Source organism: Cebus imitator, unplaced genomic scaffold, assembly GCF_001604975.1.
Source record: "Cebus imitator isolate Cc_AM_T3 unplaced genomic scaffold, Cebus_imitator-1.0 Scaffold749, whole genome shotgun sequence".
Classification (NCBI taxonomy): domain Eukaryota; kingdom Metazoa; phylum Chordata; class Mammalia; order Primates; family Cebidae; genus Cebus; species Cebus imitator.
Window position 1 is genome coordinate 1,063,870 of NW_016108064.1, and position 7,058 is coordinate 1,070,927.

Consider the following 7,058-nt stretch of genomic DNA (forward strand, 5'->3'; position numbering starts at 1 on the left):
TTGAGATGGAGTTTTGCCCTTGTCACCCAGGCTGGAGTACAGTAGCATGATCTCAGATCACTGCAACCTCCACCTCCTGGGTTCAAGCGATTCTCCTGCCTCAGCCTCCCAAATAGGTGGGTTAACAGGCACCCACCACTATGCCTGGCTAATTTTTTTTTCTTTGTGTATTATTAGTAGCGACGGGATTTTGCCATGTTGGCCAGGCTGAACTCCTGACCTCAGATGATCTGCCCACCTCAGTCTCCCAACCATTGTCCTTTTAGTTATTATTTCTTTGAACCTTTCAAAGGCTGGCTGATGTGTTTCACCTGCTGGGACTTTCCCTTCTGTACCATCATCATCCATCACTAGTGAAAGTTTTCACAACTGGACTGTGTCACCTTTTGACACAAGCTATGTGCCACTCATCACCAAGGATAGGGTCCTCATCCTCACTGCCAGCTGGGAAGAAGGCAATTGAACTCCAAAACCTGACTTGAATATTCACTTTCTTTGACACCTCAGGCATTAATTGCCACAGGTGAAGTTCCCCAGGAAGTAATCTCTGAGAAAGAGTCTAATGGATGGAATGTTTGTTAGAAACAAACATCCATGGAAGGGAGAGGGGAAAAGCAGATTTAGTCAGAAAGGGAAGTCAACCCACAATGCAGACCCAATAGCCTCAACCAACCTCACAAAGTGGCCAGTCACAATTTTCCGGATTGAGCCAAAATGCCTCAGTCATTGGATATGGACTACCCCAAGAAAAGCATGACTTTGGGCGAATTGGCTTTCTGCAGCTGAAGCAAGCCCTGAAGGGATTAATAGCGCTTTATCTGTCATCTGACAGAATTCCCAACCACTGCACCAACAGGTCTTCCTTCAAGGGGTTTTTGAGGGGCACATGTATTCCACCATACAGGACAACTACTCTGTCATGTGGAGATGGCTGCTGGACATTTCTCACCCGGAAAGAGCTTGTCCTGCTCTGCAACATCGATCGTTTAGACCTCACTGTGTCCACAGCCTTTCAGTGTCATTAAAGCAGAGGAACTTTTAGTTTATCTAACATCACTGTTTGGGCAAAAACAATGATGTTTCCCAATTTCAACAGCCTAATTGGTAGTGAAACTCCTTTAGTCTTTGAATTCTTAATTTCAGTTTTTCTACCTTTTGGTTCTAGAATCCCATTTAATTCTTCTTTTTTCATTCTATTTTTCCATAAGTTATTGGGGTACAGTTGGCATTTGGTTACATGAGTAATTTCTTTAATGGAGATCTGTGAGATCCTGGTGCATCCATCACCCAAGCAGTATACATGGCACCATATTTGCAGTCTTCTATCCCTCGCCCCCGCTCACTGTTCCCAAAGTCTATTGCATCCTTCTCATGCCTTTGCATCCTTATAGCTTAGTTCCCACATATCAGTGCGAACATATGATGTTTCGCACTGATATGTTTCAGAGTTTCCTTATCCACTCGTTGATTGATGTTTTTATGTAAAATGATTTTACAATTGTGAATTGTGCTGCTATAAAGATGTGTGTGCAAGTATCTTTTTCAAATAATGACTTATCCTCTGGGCAGACCTTTTACTCTGTGCTGATATTCATCATTTTGTCATTTAATCTCTTGAATGCTTTAATCACTATTTTAACATTACTATTTGATAACTCTAATATTTGGAGCTCCCATGCAAATAGTTTCTTGTCTTTTTCCTCTTCCTTTTCTTCTTTTCTTTCCTTTCCCTCCCTCCCTTTCTTCTTTTATTCTTTTTTCTTTTCTTCCTTCCTTTTTCTCTTCTTTTGCACTCCAGTTATTTTTGATTGAATATCAGACATTCATATGATATATTGTCAAGATAAATTGAGGCTCTAAACAATGTTGTTATTTACTCTGGATAAGATTTACTTTTGGTGAGCAGATAGAGAAATAAAGATCTTCTTAATCCCAATAGAGATTGAGTTCATTCAAACCTTTTTTATTTTTATAAAGTCTGGGAAATTTATGATTTATCCTTGCTTGGAGTATCTATGCTTTTGGTGATCCCAACTGAATGTTCAAGGTGTTTGTTAGCAGGTTTCTTCCTCTTCTGCGGGTCTGCAGTTTGATTGTTATACCCCAGCTCCATGAGACTTAACAGAAGTTCTGCTCAGCCTTTTTCTCCCTAAGCTTTAGAATTGCGGTCACCTCTTAACCAAAAAGCTTGGAGGGGAAATAATGGTGCCAAATGTTAGTCTCAGTTACCTCTCTTCCGTCTGCCTTCTCAAGTACTCACTGCCTTGGTAGCTCTCTGATGCCTTCAGATGGGTGTGTGTGTGTGTGTGTGTGCGTATGTGTCCATGTGTGTGTCTATGTGTGTGTGTGTGTGCGTGCACATACATGTTAATCTGCTCTGCTAGTCTACACATTCTCAGCAGGAGAATTGGTCTACTACAAAACAGTCCATCATCGCCAAAAGCATGATTCCAAACTTTTGTTTTATTGAATTCATGTTTTTAGTAACTTGTTTTACAGCAAAAAGAAGCTCTGAGGAATTTCCTTCTGTTCTCTGAGTTATATTTTTATCTATATGGTGCTCTGTTTGTCTTTTGCATAGAAGATTTCTCACGTTACTTTATTTTTTCTTGGTATGTTTACAGGTTACTGTTCTGTTTCTTTTCATCTTAATTACGCTTCCCTGGTCCCTCCCTGGCATTTTCTTTTCTCTGATACAATGTGAGTGATTTCTTGACTTTCTTCCCCTTGTATCTAGGACTAGCTCGTTTTCTTTCCCCCAAGTCCAATTTGAGCACCGAACAGTTCACGTTCTGCCTGATTTTTTTTTAATGCTGGAAGAAGTAGCAGAGAGTGGAAGAAAGTTTAGAGGAGATTGTGCAGTCTTCGGTTACATGCCTCCGCTTTTCACTTATTCATTCAACAAAGATTTTTTCAGTGTCTACTATGTATCAGGCACTTATCTAAGTACTTGAGATCCATTGAGGAACAAAACACACAAAATCCCTGCATTTGTGCCTTATTTTCTAGTAAGGGAAACAGATAATACATACTAACACATTAAATAAGTGTCTTTGAAGGCGATGAGTGCTATAGATGCATCACAGAGAATAAAGAGGATAGGAAGTGCCAAGGAAGGAGATACTGGCAGTGGCCATTTTAATTGGGTAGATAGTGTGAGTCTCCCTCAAAGGTGAAATTTGACCAGAGATTTGAAGGAGGAACCACACAGATAAATAGAGGAAAGATATTCTAAGCAGTGGGAATGGTCGCAACAAAAGTCCTGAATCAGGAGATGCCTGGTGTGCTCCAAGCAGATCATGGTGGCCTCTGGGGCCTGAGTGGAGCAACCAAGAGACAGAATAGGACAGGGATGAATCAGGGAAACAGGGCACTTCACATGGGCTACTAGGCCATGGTGAGAACTACAACTTTTACTATGAATGAGATGGGGAGCCAGTCTTTTCTCTCCCCTCCCCTCCCCTTTCCACCTCTCCTCTCTTTTCCTTTCTCTCTCACTTTGTTTCTCTTTCTTTGTTTCTTGGTTTTTACATCGAGGTGTAACATTCATATAGTAAAGTCCACAGATCTTAAGTGTATACAGCCCAATGGATATTACTGATGTCAACAAATATACAGCCACGGCACAAAGTTATTGAGTGTCAGCAGCACCCCAGGAGTCTCCTCACTGTTTCCTCCTGGTCAGTACCCTCCCAAAGGAAATGACTCTTCTGACTACCATGTTCAAAGATTAGATTTCTTTCTTCAATTTTTGAACTTAATATAAATGGGACCATTCAGTATGAATTCCTTTGTGCTTCTTCCACTCAGCATCATGCCTGTGAAATGCATAACATTTTGTGGAGCAATAATTCTTTTTTTTTTTGTTACATGAATAGCTACTCGGGAGGCTGAAGCACAAGAACTGCTTGAACCCAGGAAGCGGAGGTTGTAGCGAGCTGAGATCGTGCCATTGCACTCCAGCCTCGGCAACAGAGCAAAACTCTGTCTCACAAAAATAAAATGAATAAAAATTTAAAAATGAATATTGTATGAATATATGATAATTTATTTCATCTTCTGTTGATGAACATTTAGATTTGTTTCCAGGTGAGGCTATTACACATAAAAGCTGCCAGTGGCACTCATGTATGTCTTTTGGCACAACCATGTGCTCACTTATGTTGGATATCTGCCAGGAGTGGAATCAAGGCTTTTCTTGAACGGAGTAGTGACATTATCTGATTTAATTTTAAAGGGACCTTTTTTTTGAGCATACACTGTAGATAGCAAGGGTGTAAACAGGGATGCTAGTTAGGAGTCATGATAGTGATGCAGGTGGCATGATGATGATGATGATGCCTTGGGACAGGTGGCAGCGCCAGGGGGTTACAAGTGAGGTCTTGGGGAAAAGTCAAAGGCAAGCAAAGATAAGGCTATTCATTCAGGCTGCTTCCCTGTGGGTGGTGAACATTTGTTAAAATACACATGATTTTGTTGATTTATCAATATGAATTCTGTGGATGGGGACAGAGGTGGAGGTAAGAGCTCAGCATGTTGTGCTCAAGAATTTTTGTTTCTTTCTTTAGATATTAATTTTTTAAATTTATTGAATTAGCTTATAGTCCTTTCCTGGTTTTATTACAATCATCATTGTTTTTCTGGTTTTAACTATTTTTGCTTGCTCTGCTAGATATTGGGAGAAAATAAAATGTTTAAACAAATTTCAATTCAACATTTAAGGCTAGAACTCCTTTTTTTTTTTTTTGAAAAAGAACATTTTTATATACACTAAGATGGCTATAATTTAAAAGTCAGATTATAAGTATTGGCAAGAATGTAGAAAAATTAGAACCCTCATATACTGCTAGGGGGAATGTAAAATGCTACAGCGTCTTTGAAAAACAGTCTGACAGTTTCTCAAAAAGTTCAACACAGAGTTACCATATGGCCCAGTAATTATACTTCGAGGTATATACCCAAGGGAAATGAAAACATGTAACCACACAAAGACTTGGGCAGAAATATCCATAACAGCCTTATTCATAACAGCTTAAAAGTAGAAATAATTCAAATGTTCATTAACTGATGATTAGATAAATAAAATATGGTATATCTACAAAATGGAATATTATTCTGCCATAAAAAGGAATTAAGTACCAATTTATGCTACAACATGGATGAAACTTGAAAGCATTAGCTAAGTGAAAGGAGCCAGACATGAAAGGCCACATATTGTATGACTCCATTAATGTAAAATGTTCACAATAGATAGAGTTAAAGAAACAAAGATTAGTGCTTGCTTAGGACTGGGGGAGCCATGGAGGGATAAGTGGGAGATAGCTGAAGAGCCCTTTTGGAGGTGATGAAAATATTCCAAAATTGATGGTGGTCATAATGTTAAATTTTCTTATTCTAGAGTGTAGTCTATCTGATCATGCATGGTTTATGTCCTCATATGGAACTGACCTCCATACACCCTTATCTGGAGCCATGAAGGGTAGGCTTGCCAGAACTTTTTCACCTAAGTCAATCCAATAGGAGGACATCTCACAGCACCTTTTGCATCTGCCACATGTTGTGCCTAATGGTGACTTGATCTTATCCCACACTCCCTGGTCTTTCAGAAGAAACTTAGATTCATCCTCATCCTTCATTGTTTCTTTGATCATGTCTGCTTTTTTTGTACCAGCTCCTAATCTTCAGAATTCACTCAAATCTCTTGTCATATGGTCACCACCTTCCACTCCTCCCCAGCTCTCTCTAGTGTGTACTACAAGACCAGCAGTTGCTTACACATCCAGCTCTCCCTGGGGAATGAATCAGAAGCCCAAGCATTGTCCTAGTGAACTCCTTCCAATGGCCCCTGACCTAGAATCACAATAGGCTCAGGGAGTGGAGTGGCTCTGACACTGCAGGCCTCCAGAAGGACCCCTCACCGACATGTCATTCCTGCCACTGTCCTCCAGTGCTCTCCTGTGGAGTTCTTATGTGGGTCTCTGGGACCCTGTTTTCTAGGCTGCCATAAAGCCTTACAGCTGCCATTTACTGTTTCAGGGTCTTGAACATTTGTCTCCCAACTTTTCTGACACTAAATGCATCTTCTGAGTATATTCCCACTGTCGCTAACATTCAAAACTTTGGCTCTTGTCAAATTGCTTCAATTTTGGCTATCTCTGCCACTGGAGAAGTAAATCAAGCTAAATGAGGAATGCCCTTATTTTTTCTTCTGTGTTCTCTCTCTGAAAAGAGGAGAATGGTCTTCCTCAGTATTGTGTTTTCTGAGTCACATCTAGTAGATGATCCAAATTGTCCTTGATTCCAAGTAAAATGACAAGGATCCACGTGTAGCTGGATCCCACCTGTGGTCACAATCTGTCCACGCTCTCAGATTTCACCCTACCTCAATGTTTGAAGAGAAAAAATTTCAGTCCCACAAGGGTCCGTCAGTCTCATTCTATAGGCCAATGAGGATTTTCTTCATATTTTCAATGTGTTGAGAAGAATCTGCAGAAGGTTAAGACATATAGACAGATGAAAATACTCATATAAGGAGTAAGAAAACCTTCAGAGGAGGCAAATTTGCAAAGCAAGAACTGTGCCCTTTCCCATTTCTAAGTCAACAACAACCCCATGAAGAGTCTGTCTTAATTCTGGGGCCGTCAGCAGGTTTCCTCTCACCTGCTCTCATTTGTTCATTTTATGGAATACAGGAGTCTGACTTTTTTTCACGTCTAAATTCATTTCCTGCTGAGAAAGTTCATAACCATGGCATCAACAGCAATCATCTTGCATAAGTTACTTAGCTCATTTCTACTATTGTTTCCTCATCTCCAAAATAAGAATAAAAATAGTACTTCTTTTATAAGGTTGTGTTCAGGATCAAAATAGCTAATATATGTTAAGCCCTTGGAACAGTTCCCAGACTATAATCAGTGCTATATAAATGTTTACCATCATCCTTCTTGGATGGTTTCAATGCCCCTCAGTTACCTTTGCCAGGGCTCTTATTTTCTAAATCCTATTAGAACATCTTTTTTGTCCTCTTCCCTTTTTTTTTTTTTTTTTTTTTTTTTTTT